Source organism: Andrena cerasifolii, chromosome 2 (genome assembly GCF_050908995.1).
Source record: "Andrena cerasifolii isolate SP2316 chromosome 2, iyAndCera1_principal, whole genome shotgun sequence".
Taxonomy (NCBI): Eukaryota; Metazoa; Arthropoda; class Insecta; order Hymenoptera; family Andrenidae; genus Andrena; species Andrena cerasifolii.
The window spans coordinates 25,874,653-25,890,278 of NC_135119.1; the positions used below are offsets into that span (position 1 = coordinate 25,874,653).

A 15,626-nucleotide genomic window follows, 5' to 3' on the forward strand; every position below is an offset into this window, starting at 1 on the left:
GCTCCTTTTACGCGCGACGACGGATACTGTCACGTTCAATCTGCCTCGGAACCGTCTGACACCCTATTTTCCCCCGTATTTATACGGAATATCGCATCTGTCTGTATTTACACTTGCACCGGGGCGTCGCGTCGTCGCGAAAACACGTCGAGGCGTATCCTTGAGCCGTATGCTTGATATTTCACGTGTCCCTTCATCTCGTCGGCGGGAAAGGGCGAAGAAAGTATTGTCCTAGTGTTTCTGAACGATTCCGCATTTCGTACTACAAATTTTGCAGACCCTGCACCACTTTGAGTGTTAAATAAAACCTGAGAAACTGAGTCACGTTTATGGGGTAGTTATTATTAGCTACCGCATTAATTTTGGCAGCTGAATTTTGAAGATCCTTATGGCCGAATGTTGAGAAAGGTTAAAGCATAATTTGCAATCGATTTTCCAAGATTATTGCACAACAAAAAAAAAATTCCCTACCCTCTAAACTCTCCCCAATTCTCCACGCTTCGAGTATTCTTGCGGCCCCCAACATTCCTCAAATCTTCCCCGAAGCGCCGTCGCAGAATGCCTCTAAACGCCCACGAGTACTCGCGCAGCAGTTCGAATGGCGGAAGATTAAACAAGCGACGATTCAGAAAAGTTGGCGAGCGGGAAACGAGGAAATTCCTGTGCTCCGCGAGGGGATGGGGGGTGGCACGGTCGCGGGAAAGTTTCCTCGAAAGGAGCCCGGGTCCCGTGGCCGCGAAAAACCGGAAGATTGTTTACAAGCGTTTATAGTTGCTCGCTTGGAGAGACGAGGATCACCACCAGGTCGCTCCCTCGGGGAGCAATTTAACTTCCGCCCTTCGAGAGTTTTCGCCAAGAGCCGGCGCGTGTCTGGGATCGCGTGGTACAGAGTTCGCGAAACTGTCCGATTCCATTTATCCGGCAAGATGGACGATCGAGCTATGACTTGCCTGTCTGGAACCACGGAACGGGGTCTTCCACGATCTCGGTCGATGCGCCCGGCTGCCACTACCTGCGGTACACGAGCAATTCTGGGAGGAAGTGGCGGCCAAAGGATCTGGAAACGAACAAGTCACGAGGTGTTTGCCACTGAATTTTGAGGAACAGAAGTTTTATCTTTTAAAAAATAGGCAAAATACATCTTCCTTGTTCTTTGTTTTTTTATTTTTTTATTTTTGATCCCTCCTCCACCATCTCACGGGATTGCAACTGTGGATTTCTTCTTCTTAGTCTGAGTTGGGTCTCATTCTCAACTCCCTTCATTACCTAGTTCCTAGTTTCGGATGAGTAATCCTCTAACGACAGTCGCGGGGTCAATTGTGACCCACGATTCCATTCACACCCGACACGTATTCTTTAAGAAGCGAAAAGGATGACTGTCATGTGTAGTGTGGTGTTTGGTATGGGCTAGTATTTGTCAGGCGAGGGTTAAGGGGTTATACCTAGTCAGAGGCGAATATTTGTGAATTTTTTTTTGAAGAAGCGGAAGCGTATATTTTTACAAAACTTTTTGCGCTTGAAAGAGCAACATTTAAAGAACATTTGGTAATTTTTTCGTAGAAAAATATTTACGTGTGATTTTTGCAACAAAAAATCAGGATTTCAACTTTAAATAGCCGCCATTTCGTTTTAAATTAATATTTCGGAAAATTCTCTCCGTCAACTTGAGGATACGTTTATATACTAACGAAATCTTTTTTGTCTTTTTATGTTAGAAACTAAATTTTTAAAAATGCTTCTTGGATGTCGGTTGTTACTTTATTACAAACGTAAATATTTTTCTACGAAAAAATTACCAAGTGTTCTTTAAATGTTGCTCTTTTATGCGCAAAAAGTTTTGGTAAAATATACGCTTCCGCTTCGTCAGAAAAAATTCACAAATATTCGCTTCTTCTTGGCCTCCTGACTACTTAGGTATAACAACCCCTTAAAATTTTGTAACACAAGCAACAGATGGTATCACTGAGAACTCTGTTAAACGAAGGTTCCACAAGCAAGGAACTCACAATGTCGAATTAAATACTCCGAGTGATTAGTAGTATTACAATTAGTAATTGGTAGGTGAACACAGAGTAGTCACAGTTAAATCCACCGATTTAAAGGGTTTTGCAGTTTGTAGACGTGGTCCTCGGAGTACGGTATCTTTGGGAGTTCCTATTGTGGGGGTAGCTTTGTGCTGTCTCCAAAACCAATACTTCACCCTCCCTCTGCTTCTATTCATTAGCTCTTGGTACCACTAACAGTAGTCACCCTCTGTCACCGCCTTCTGTATAAATCGTGTAGCTATTCGTTCGTGGTTCAACCCCTTTCAGCCTGGCCTTACACACAATTATTCCACTGTTCGATCGATGGAACGACAAATGTTTATCTGGAGTATCGATCATCCCTCTTTTTACCCTAAAAATTACAGAACTACTTAGCTACATAACACAACCACTGCTTTAAGCAGAGCTTGAAACGGTTCCGAAAATAACTGTTTAAAACTGTTACATAAATTCTGATAAAAACGGTTATGGAGAACTTTTATTCCAAATAACTGTTATGAAGAACCGAAATTTTTCAACTATTATCTGCTTCGGTTACGGTTTCTATTTCCCTCTTCATATCAGTTTCGGAAACGGTTCCAGAATCAATTCTTATATCGACTTTTCCCTAATTGATATCATTCATTATCATAGCTGTAGATTGCTGTAGATGTTCATGTTTTTATTTTGCAAAATCCTTATAGAAACAGGAGAAACTTTTAACTTCCTATTCTGAATGATATAGTGTGTGTGAGTGTAAAAAATATGTAGCTGATTTATTTATTTCAACGCATGTATAAATGTTTCTTCTTTTTCTACAAGAATTTTATAAAGAATATGCACATATACAGTAATCTGCAGCTACGATGATTAATGATATCAATTAGGAAAAAGTCAATACAAGAATTGATTCTGGAACCGTTTCGGAACCGATATACAACCGAAAAAATAACGGTTATGGAACCGATATGAGGAAGGAAATAGAATAAAACAGATAAAAGTTGGAAATTTCGGTTCTTCGTAACACTTATTCAGAATCAAGTTTCTTCATAACCGTTTGGAGAACCGAAATCGATATTATAACAGTTTTCAAGCCCTGGTTTTAAGAATAAATCTACGAATTATCTAAAGTATCTAACACACACGAAAAGCATCACTAAAGGGTTAACTACCCTTCAGGGCAAACTCGCATTCACTGTTGATCTCTTTCAAATTTCCCATCCATTCACTGACTTTTGAAAACCCTCTAAACAGCATATCGTAAATGGTGTAGAAATGTTTGAATCTATACTTTTGTTTGTGGCAAATATGAAATAAAGCTAGGATAAATCCAGGCTAAATCTTAGATTTCTTAGGTCCACGAAAAGTAGTACAAACTAGCACCAACAAACTGAAGTATCAAATTTGAGACCCAGATCAATTATACGACTCATTTTTTAAACAGATCTCCACCGATGTACATCTCCATACAAATTTATAGAATCACCTGTCTGAAACATAACATACGATTTCTTCTACACCCTGTGCATCAAAATCCTGAGATGACATTAACGAGCACTTAGAATGCTGCCACGAAACACATTCGCATTTAATTTCCCACCGTGATATCCGTGCTCCCTTTATCACCATCCCTCGCGCAGCACGCCAAATTCCTTCGTTCCTTCAAAAATGTTTTTCTACCGCTGGGGAGGGTGCATTTAACTTTAATCCTACCTCAATTATTTCGCGACCCTTACAACGGTCAAACGGCCGTCTCCCGTGCACGCAAACTGCCTCGAATTTTAATTACCGCGAACTATCCCTGCCGTCCCGTCTCGCACAATACGTGCTTGCACCCCTCGGCGTGACACGTGTGCATAAAAAGGGTGCCAAGGGGGCGAAAGACAGAGGGCGCGCGTCCACGGGGACAAAGGGATTTCGAGGCCGCAACCGGCACTTTTATATCGAAGCGCCTCCCTCCAAGGTGCGCGTGTCGGCACCCAGAAATTTATTTAGCAGCCTGACGGTCTAGGGGAAGCGATATTACTTCGCCCCGACTTCTGTGCTCGTGGTGGGCGCTGGGAGAATATGATACTTCAGAATGAAAACAGGTTTCTTCCGGGGAACTTGGAATAATATCGTACGTCATAAATCGTTACAGCTCTGATTGGCCTTAAAAACTTCGATGGTTCTGGAAAGTCACTGCTCTTGAGGATCCCGAAGAAAATTTTACTTCAGACCTAGGATCAGCGTTCGCTCTGTCCGCCCCCAGGTTCAAACCACACCGTGCCCGAAACTATTCCAAATCGCCTGGAAATCTACGCCCAGCCTAACGTCGCAGCCGTCTTGCGTTACAACCCCCGAGAAATATCGAAATCCTTCTCTGCGCGTCCGATAAATCGTTCCTGGGTTGTGGAAGCTCGTTAGGTCGCCGAATGGGAAACGCAATTTCGATTCTCGCGGCCAGTTTCCCGCCCCGCGGCCCTCCGCCCGGTGCTCGTCGGGCACGCTGGTGCATAAAGTATGACGCGATCACACGCGTCCCGGCGTAATAATAATACGAGGGGGTGCGGCCGGCTCTGTGTGCGTGCGTGCGCGACGTGGCCGCGCCGCGCTGCACAATGCGGCCTCCTCCGAAAGCGACATCGCGGAAACAAAAGATTCAATTTTACAGAGACGCGTTGCGCCAACCGTCAGCCACCCCCGGCGAGATTCTTCCCCGGCTAGGGTGGTACACGGCACTAACGAGCCGCCCCTTCAGCGCGAACGCGAAACAGCCTCCCTGCTACAGGCTGCCCCCTTGCCACCGCGAACCCTACCAGCGTTTTCGGTAATGCGCGTTTCCCCCCTTCTGGAACTGGTTTCCGTGCGCCGTGGGTGGAACGGGGGTGGCGTTTTTGGTGAGGCAGGGTGACGGAGAGGAAGGCGGAGGGCGGAATGGCTGGTGAGTTATGTTGGAGGTGTTTTTATTGTTTGAAAAATGGGAATCGATGGTCGGGGAAGCTTCAGAGCTTTATGTGGAAGATGTTTTAACTGGATTTTGATTTTTGGATTATTCGTGGGGATGGGGAGGCGAGATGGGTGTTTGAATTCTGGGGGAAACCTGAATACGTAGATTTTTTCTGAGATTGTGAACCGTGAGAATTGTGGTGTAGAAATAAAAGTATACGATATGAGACGCTGGGCTTATTGGGCCGTATAAGGTAAATGTCCCAGTACCTGGACACGTCCCAGTACCTGGACACTGGTGTAAATAATACTGATTATTACATTTAATATTAGCTTTATCCATAAACTAACTATTTTACTCAATTATTCAAATATTTAATAAAATATATTCGTGTAAAAGAGGAAATGGAGGTATTTTTTAGATACAGAGGTGATCCCGGTTTGCATTGGCGAGGATACGGGTGTTCATCAGAGTAGGTACAGTTAGTCGAACAGTAACTGAAGTTGCCCGCAAAATCTGTACCAAACGCCAAAATAGGTTTAAATTTACAAAAAAAAAAATACAAATGAAGTAGAAGAAGTCAAAAGAGATTGGCAGACAAAATTCAGTTTTCCGGGCTGTATTAGGAGCTTTAGACTGTACACACGTGTAACGTTCCCGTGCGAGAGGTTGCGTGTTGCAGGAAATATCCACAAGTACAGCGGTTTACTCGTGGAATTGTAAATAACGCGAGGTAAAATTTTTGTTTTAAGAAAAAAAGCTTTTTCAAAAATTTTGTTAACGGAAGTTTGTAGCGCTTATTGCACCATTAAACTTTTCTTTGAAACATTTTTTTCCTTCTGTTGTACTTTGGGAGTTATACGGGAAAAAGTGGAAGTGCCTATTTGAATTTGAGTCAGTCTATAAACCCACAAAGTTGCGTTCCAATCGGTGAGTGCGAGTTCGCGGTGTTCCCTTGTAAGTAATAGCATTTTAGCTATATATATATGTAGTTGGGTCATCTTAAGCGCAGTTGGAAAGCATCTTTATGTACTTGCAGCTCATTTTGATTTCGCATCTTTTTTTTATATGCTAATTATTATTATCTTCTATTCTTTTGTGATTTATTTGATTTCGTGTACTTGGCGTAATTTCTTTACTTTTCCGAAGTTTTTTTATGGGGATACTTATTACTTTCAAGCATTTCCTTATTTTTATGCATACGGCCCATTAATATAAACTGCAAGAATATGCATGCTGGCGAAGCTACGGATACCAGCAGAATCTGTATGAAATAAAATAGCCATGAAGCGTAAAGGAAGGTATTGCAGAGAGTGGGACAGTAGAGGGTTAATAAAAAGAGCACCCAAGTCCCAGGAAAATGCGAGTAGATACGAGGGAACGCATCGAGAGACAGGGAAATGCAAAGGGCCACTGGCGGAGATGCGAAGGAAGGCAGGAAGCAAAGAGACAGTGAATGATGAAGAGACGCCGGCGCGCAGGAGCGAAGGGGTGGTATCAAATTCTAAGAAGACGCGAGCGGCCGAAGGTGAAGAAGGAAGGAGGGGCGCAAGGACACCCCGCCGAGTGAAAAATGTACGAGGACGAGCGGAACGGATGAAAACAGCAGAGGCAACGATAGTAGCGGCAAGTTCGCTCTTACAAAAGCGTGACTACGTTACCCAGCGATACATGGAAACGGATGCAAAGCTAACCTATACAAGAATAATTACAAGGAAGACAGCTGGAGGAGTTACAGAATTACGCGAGAATGAAATATTCACCGAAAGCAGAATAAAATATCAAACGATCCGCGGAGAGAAATTGGAAAAGGAACGCGGGAGGAGTAGAAAGGAAATTGCGAGGGGTGAAAGCAGAGGAGGGGTAGTAATGAAAGGAAAGGGAGTGAGGGGCAAGATGGAGGACTGAGAGGACGAGGGAGGTTCAAGACAAACTGGAAGATGTCCTGCGTGGAGCAAACGAGACTGGGGACGCAAAACGCGGCAGACAGAGGGAGGTGGATGTAACAGGGTGGAAAAAGGGCGACGCGGAGGAGGGAAGACAGAGAAAAAGCGGGAGCCCGCCCTTGCGGACTCGACACAATGGGACACGCACAATGCGACGCTGGGATAAGGGACGACACATAGGGGCAAGGAGACAGGGTGGTTTACGGCTGGAGGGTGTGGGAGGAGGGTGGCGCGCACCCTTGGCGTTCGTGCAGCGCCCTTCAATCCTTGGATATATTCGACGAGATTTGACCCTCGCGCCTCTCCTCATCCCCGCTAATAAATAATAAAGCGCTGCGAGAGAAATGTGTGTCGCAACCCTTCGAACGGAGACACCGGGGGATGATGCTCCGGGCCGGTTCAAAAGATATTTCTCATCATCCCGGGCGGAGGAAGGAAGCTTCCTCTCGCGCTAAATGTATATTTTATGAATTCCCTTCCTTTCCGAGCCGTGATTCCGAAACGAGCCGAAGAATGCCAGCTCCAGCTCTCCGCAGCTCGTTTTAACGTTTCATCGCTGGCGGGAATTATGATAAATTTTCTGGTACGTGGAATGATGAATAATAATCAGTCCGCGGGATGCGGTAGAACGTTACAGCGGTATTTCTGTTGAATAATTTTCATTCGCCCGCTAGTGGATCTGAGAGGAGAATAACTCGGTCCACGGGCGGTCATCGCGGTCCAGAAAAATACGGACACTTGGGTGTTTTCGAAGATACGTGGAAAATGAATCGAGGAGTCGGAAGACCTCGTACATCACGCGTGACGCGGGCCCATTCATGGCGCGAGTCTGCAAAGACAGCCTTTAAAGCGCACAATGCGCATTATGTACCCGCCCCCATGGGCTGATTTTATTACCTGGCATAAATCTACTTTCATCGATGCGTATATCGGCGATAAATCACCCGAGGTGTCGGAAAGGAGGATAGTAAAAGCTCAGCCACTGTGTGCCAGACTCTGGAGCGCGATGCTGGCACGTTGCGCGGCGTTGGCGTGTTTTCGCGACGAGGGACATGGAAAGTATTGTCCCAGAGTCTCCGAATATTTGTGAGGATTTAAGCTGAATTTCGGGTTTGAATTGAAACGAGGGCCAATAAAACCGTCGCAGCCGGGGAAATGATTTTCATCGTGGCGTCTAGCGGGGGGAAGTTCCTCGATACCGCGTTGTTGCTTGATAATAGGTAATGGTCGGCTGGAAAGGACGGAGGCAAATACGACAAGCGGTTTGGTGGCGCGAGAACGGGGGCATTTCGTCGCCACAAAGGAACGGAGGACGGTGGTAGACGGAGGGAACCGCGAATGGATTATTCGGATGGAGGCGAGCTTGGCCTTTATCGCGCGAGTCGATCAAATCGCGGCGATGCACGGAAGTGCATCGACCGGGGGGAGGGCGAGGACTCGCTTGGACCAGTTCGCTGGCAGCGTCGAGATCGAGGCACGAAAATTCGCGATAAATCTCGCGGCTGACTGGCGGAACATACACGAGGAACAGTCATTTCCGGGGTATTTCTGGTTGGCGGACCAAGAATGCTCGAGAGAGGAGGCGGAGGGCGCCGATCGATTTCTGTCACGTCAGGAACGATGGCTTCCTTGTTATCGGCGCGAAACAACCGGCCCGCGGTGAAACTTCTTTAATAGTTAAGCTGTTAACCGGGCAAGACGAGTTAAGTCGTCACACACAGATTGGGATCTACATGCAGGCCAGTTCTGGTCAAATAATTTCATAATGAACATATCAAATTCGACGCGGAGGAATTTTTGAACGACGAGTTAACTCGTCATATTCGACGCGGCGGAATTTTCGAACGACGAGTTAACTCGTCATATTCGAGGCGGAGGAATTTTTGAACAACGAGTTCACTCGTCATATTCAACACGTAGGATTTTTTTAATGACGAGTTAACTCGTCTTCCCCAGTTAACCGAGTGCTCAGTTTTTGGTGAGTGTGACGAGTTAACTCGTCATATTCGACGCGGAGGAATTTTTGAACGACGAGTTAACTCGTCAGATTTAACACGTAGGATTTTTTTAATGACGAGTTAACTCGTCTCCCCCAGTTAACCGAGTGCTCATTTTTTGGTGAGTGTGACGAGTTAACTCGTTATATTCGAAGCGGAGGAATTTTTGAACGACGAGTTAACTCGTCATATTCGACGCGGAGGAATTTTCGAACGACGAGTTAACTCGTCATATTCAACACGTAGGATTTTTTTAATGACGAGTTAACTCGTCTTCCCCAGTTAACCGAGTGCTCAGTTTTTGGTGAGTGTGACGAGTTAACTCGTCATATTCGACGCGGAGGAATTTTTGAACGACGAGTTAACTCGTCAGATTTAACACGTAGGATTTTTTTAATGACGAGTTAACTCGTCTCCCCCAGTTAACCGAGTGCTCATTTTTTGGTGAGTGTGACGAGTTAACTCGTTATATTCGAAGCGGAGGAATTTTTGAACGACGAGTTAACACGTCATATTCGACGCGGAGGAATTTTTGAACGACGAGTTAACTCGTCAGATTCAACACGTAGGATTTTTTTAATGACGAGTTAACTCGTCTCCCCCAGTTAACCGAGTGCTCATTTTTTGGTGAGTGTGACGAGTTAACTCGTCATATTCGAAGCGGAGGAATTTTTGAACGACGAGTTAACTCGTCATATTCGACGCGGAGGAATTTTCGAACGACGAGTTAACTCGTCATATTCAACACGTAGGATTTTTTTAATGACGAGTTAACTCGTCTCCCCAGTTAACCGAGTGCTCATTTTTTGGTGAGTATGACGAGTTAATTCGTCGCTCAAAAATTCCTCCACGTTGGCTAAGACGAGTTAACTCGTCATTCAGAAATTCATCCGCGTCGGATATGACAAGTTAACTCGTCATTTAAAAAGATGAAACTTCATCTACATGTACGTCTCGCTGCATAACAATGGTGTATTGATAAATATAAGAGTTGTATGATAGTCGCTCGCAGGGTATGATAATCCATTATTGTCTTCTAATGTCTATCAACTATCCATTTTAACACAACGGTGGTGTATGATATTCGTATCATACCACTGCGATGATGATAATATGACTTTGTGAGTCGATTATGAATTTCAGCACTCACCGAAGTTGAATGGACGATATCGATCAGGCGGTATCACGATCACCTGCAAGCATAAACATGAAAACTTCATAATTACTATTCACTGAACGAGGGGAGCGCGAGTATTGAGCAAAGCCATCGGAAATTCGAGAGGAGAGGATCGTGTAATTGTGACGTTATCATTCCCACCGTACCCCTATCCATTCCTAATGAGAATTTCCAATCGCCCAGTACCTACTACGTCTTTCTCAATCACCGACAAATCATGAAATCCGACCACCCTCCCTCTGATAACCAATTCACGGCGTAACGCAACGAGTGCGACGGAATTGCATTACTTGCACATCACAACCGCTTTCTTTACACCCGACTCCGTGATTCCGCTTCAATTTTCCCGCCCCGGTTCAATATCGCGCCGCCGCCCCGCTATCAAATAACGATTCGAAGATATTGGCCCGGCGGCAGGCATCGAGGAGGCAGAAAAGAAAGTATCGTTTAGAAATTATGCTCCTTCTGCGAGTCACCTCGCGCCGCCTCGCGGAGAGCTTCCTCCGAGGGCCCAGCATCCCCAATCCCCATTGGAAACTTATAAAATGCTGAACCAGCACATTTCGCGCGACCAATTTATTACCCTCATCCACCCCCTCCTTTCCGCGGCTATCTTCCCACCCCTCACTTTTTATCAATTGTTCCTGAGGCTTTCCCAGATCTCACTCCCTCGATCTCCATTCCACGGGCCTGCGACGGGGAGCGACGCCAATATGCGACGGGACAATTGCCCTCGAAATTTTATTTTATCAAGAGACCATCCGCGCGAAGCAGAAATTTCCATGGGGCGATTACTGCCGGGCGCCATTATCATCGAACTCGAAATCCACGTCGCTTTATGTTATTTTCTGTATTAACATCCCCTCACTGTTTCATTCAAAATCCACTCGAATTTTCTTGCAGCCTCCCCCGTAATTGGGGGTAGGTTTCGCGATAGCAGGAATGCTGAGCGTAGCCTATTTCTTATTTAATTCGTAATCATCATTGACTGTCATACAAATTTCGAATATCTTATCGCAGGAATAACATTTTTAGATTCGAGACGGGGGTCGTCGAACTCCCTGTTTGTACTCGGCGATTAAGAGTGCCAGCGGCTCTCTGGCGTTTTTCGAATCGACGCCAATGGGGTGGTCGAACGGAGAAAGAATGGCTGGGCCATAGATTTTTACGGGCCGTTCTCCAGCAGGCAAATCGCGACAATTTCGGCGGCCGCCGATGCGGAAAATGAGTTTCCGCGCTGCTGGCGACTTCTCGCTGGGTATCCGCGGGTCGGGGCTGGAAAACTCGCAAGAGATACGACCCCGCGTTCGACGAAAGGACACGAGGCTAACTGCGAGCAAGAAGTGACCGCTGAAGAACGAACGGGGCATTAAAACTTTCGAAATAACAAAGTTTCGAGGGCCCTGCGCCGTGGAATGTCGCGACATCAACGAAATACCTTTTACCGGGGTGTCGAGGAATCGAGGAGAGCTACGACCCCGATGCTAGTCCAAAGTATGCGAGAAACGAAGCTTCCATAAAAAAAAGCTTTAATATCCTGAGCAACGTGGACTTCGACTCGCGAAATTTTTACTATTCTCGAAACAAGGTAAAGGAGTGGATGCTCGGATTAAGGGGACTAGGCAGTCGAAAAATCGATTTTTTATTGCATTTTCCGAAAGTACTATCTTTCCTCAATACAATGCCGCTTGGTTTATAGTAAAATTCGCAAAATTGTAGATTTGGCAGCTGAAGACGACAAGCGGCAACCTATAGCGTCGCCTTTGCCCAGAAACTTTAAATGCGTTTTTCTCGAATATTTTTTTCTCTTCGTTTTTTCCTGATTACAAGCGAATTGAGGTTCAAATCGACAAATGGAAAAAATTATTTAGTAATTTAGTAGTAGATGTCGACGGAATTATGCGCTATATATATGCGCTACATTGCTATACATCCAATTTTTACCGGTAAATCGCCAAATTTTTACCGATAATTTGATAAATCACGTATTTCTCGATATTTACCGGTAAATTACGTATTTCTCGACATTTACCGGTAAAAATTTGGCGAATTACCGGTAAAAATTGGATATATAGCAATGTAGCGCATATATATATACATATATAGCGCATAATTTCGTCGATATCTACTACGTTATCAGTGAAAAAAAGCTTCAAACCGATTTACCGACTTACCGGTTTGCAATCCCTAAGAGTGAGGTCTGAAAGACCACGTCTTAACTCGATGGGATCACCGTAAGGAATTTTTACTACTGGACAGGCCATTACGGTCACGAATTATAAACATTCGCAACCGGGGAAAACTACCCCTTCAAACTAACATACAGCATAAAAGTATGTACAATTAAAATCGACAAATAAAAGAAGCTGTGCAATTAAAGAAAAAAAAGAAAAGTGTCCCAATCCATATCCCGCCATCGCGAACGTATCCTCATGGACAAAGATTTGTTTAAATAATCCGACGCGTAATTTGAACTCCCTTCCAGATCCACCCACGGACTCACCGTTATATTTTTACACCCTGTGCATAAAACACGCTTTCCCTAATTAGCCGAAAACGCTCCACATTTCTAAGCCCCTTCCTGTTCCTCCCTTCCACCTGCGTTTGCACCCCTTTCAAAACGCGCGCGTTTAAATTCGCAGAGCTTCATTAGCTCGCTGAGAAAAAATTCATTCCGAGTTAATTAAGCATTCTGCTTGGTGGTGTCAGAGTTGGATAATTAGAATCTCCGGGCAGACATTTCTGGTGTACAATTAGCAAGCCATCAAAATGTATTCTTTGCGAAACATCGGCTTCTTCCAAAAAACAGACTGTCACTGCGAATAAAATGAAAACCCCGCTCGCGCTTCTCGATCTGGAAGGCAAGCGAACGATTCGTCAGCAGTCGCAGGGACGTGTGTAAAAGCAAGCTGAACCGGAAGGATCGGTTAATGTGTCGAGTTTCCGCGCCGGGGGCGGGGCGCGCGAGTCGAGTTGCCGCGGAAAAATCGAGCCGCGTGTCTCATTTTATCAGGGCCCTCTGACGCGATTCCGCGATAATCGGATTACGCGCAATTACAGGGACAGAAGCTCGAATCGCTGCGTTCGAATTCATTCCGCCCGACGGGGGCAAATGGAACGTTCGATTCGCAGCTGGGTGAAGGGCCCTCTCCCCTCTGCCGATGAAACTCGGCTAATCGAATTAATATTCCAATTAATCGCGACCCGCGCAAAATAATTCCCGTTCTTCCGTGAATTTCAGACACTCGCCGGTCAATCTTTCGCTGCGATCACTGTGCCCGACTAACGGAATTCCGTTCGACCGTGCTCGTTCGCGTCGTACCGGCATCGGGAAAGCAGAGCCTGTTTCGTGGTCGTTGAATTAATAAATCCCATTGCTGGATGGTGATGCGGCTGTTTTATACCACCGTCGCATTATTCTGTCGCCTTTATTAACAATATCGCGCTGCAAATGAAAGGGGGCTCGGTAAATCGACGGTGCAGCCTCGCGCTACGCGTTGGACGACTGAGCGGATCACCGAACCAGCGAATGAGCTGACAACGGGCATAACTTTATGCGTGGATGTTTATTGAACGACCAGCGGATCGGTGGGTTTCATTAGGGCGCTGTGTCGCCGGGATGTGCTTCGGGGAAAATTAATTTCCCTTCGCGGGAAAAATGGTGGAGCAGTGGGACACTTTTCCTGGGGGGTTTAAATTCTTTCGGGGTAGAAATATTATTTATTTTCGTTATGGTGCGCGTGGTAGTTTTCACGTGGAATCTTGTTGTCACGTAGTAGGTACTACGTCGCGTGGAAATTGATGGTGAATTGGTAAGGATAGAGCATCTGAAGTTTCTGATTGTAGGACAGGGCGAATTTTTAGCGATTGTTGGTAATATTGGAGATTTTAGTATTCAAAATATTGGTGAAGTATATTATTTATTCATTTATTCCCGTTTGCCGGTAGACCCCACTGTTTACAATATAAATGACAAAATACACTGCGACATAATACCGTATATTATTAAGGTCAAAATGCATTATACTATTATGGTACTAATTATTTCATTGATTTTCTAAGGAGATTGAGAAGCACGTAGTAGGGTAGACCGGGGGCGGTAGTAACACTTTGACTTTAGAATGCGATTACGCAAGAACTATTGCAGTTACAACAAAAGTTTTTATACGAAAATGTTACTTATCTGACATTATTGAGACATAACAGGTTCACTGTATGTCAAGTAATATCCAGGTTAGTAATAAAAAATGAGAAGTGGAGAAATAATTAATTAATATATTAAAAGTTATGGATGTTTTTCTATTTTTTTTTGTATAGTCTCTTAAGGCAGCGTTCTAAAGATAGGTAATACAATTTTTGTATGAAAACTGTAAATTATTCCTGAAAAAATTCTTAAAAATGACTTACTTTTCCGGCCAGCATAGTGGTGTTCCCCCTTAAGGTACGTTACAATGGGATCCAAAAGTTATTCGATTGTCGAGGAGCATATTTCCGCAATACAACAAAAAGTTGAAATTGTATGTAACAAAAATATGGATTATGCTGTTTCATAATTATTTAAACATCCAGTTCAGATCTCACGTGAAACCACGAATTTTAGAAAACATTATTAATATTTTTGTTTATAACTTTTTTCCAATTGTTTAAACAATTGATAAAACTTTTACCATTTGATATATCTAATTAAAAGAAGTAACTTTTGTCTTGAAATTTCTTTTCTATATCTTACAGATTACGAGTTAGAAAATAAAATCGAAAAATAGCCGAATCTTCTGGGGTTAATTTCACCCCGTTAGTGTGATTTTGGGCAGCAAAAAAAAAATGCGTTGTAATCAGGAGAAAATTCACTACATATCCACAAAGTTTCAGAATTTTTTGAATATTCGGGTTCGGGATCTTCCCTTGTCAGCTATATTAACTACTTTAGTTCTCCTCACCGATTCTAACCTTAGCAATGGGACAGGCGGGTTGCTCGCAGCTAGGCACTAAAAACGGCTCCCTGTGCACCCCTGTGCTAGGCCATGGATGTGTGTATTCCAAATGTCATTGTTCATCATATATCCGAAATTTGTGTTAATATCTATCATATGTTTTGAGATATTTAACGCGTTACAATCGCCACCCTGCTACTATCGCCCCCGGTCTATCCTACCACGTTCTCCATAAAAGTCCAAGTAATTCCACTCTCATGGCCCGTACTCTCGCGAATCTGCGTTCCTCAGGTCCTCGACCTCCATCAGAGTTTCGCGAGTCACTTGTATCGATATCTCTGTCCCCGATAAATCGAGAGCAAAGCTCGCAACTGACCCTGTGACCTCGATAACTCAAATCCGCCTGTGCCGAAATCAACAATTCGATTAAACCGCTAACCGAGGATGACGAGATAACTCGTCACTGGAATCCGCCTGTGCTACGGGCAAAACGAGTTAGCTCGTCACAAACATATTGCGATCTACTGATACAGAGCCCACTTCTGGCGAAACGCCTCCCCGAATGAACAGTTGAAATTCACCAAAAAACGGCACTCGATTTAAATGCATAACCCCTCAATCA

General features: G+C 44.5%; 1 protein-coding gene across 4 annotated transcripts in view; it reads right to left on the reverse strand.

Moving 5' to 3' along the window:
• The window catches only part of Ph4alphaefb (prolyl 4-hydroxylase subunit alpha-1), a 216,296-nt gene that overhangs the window by 121,262 nt on the left and 79,408 nt on the right, over window positions 1-15,626 (reverse strand). For 3 of the 4 annotated variants that reach the window (XM_076830979.1, XM_076830980.1, XM_076830977.1), the window contains exon 3: window positions 10,047-10,089. The exons of the other annotated variant lie outside the window; for it this stretch is intronic. The gene's annotated coding sequence lies outside the window, so the exon portion shown is untranslated. The remainder of the gene's footprint in view (window positions 1-10,046; window positions 10,090-15,626) is intronic. 4 annotated transcript variants of the gene reach the window in all.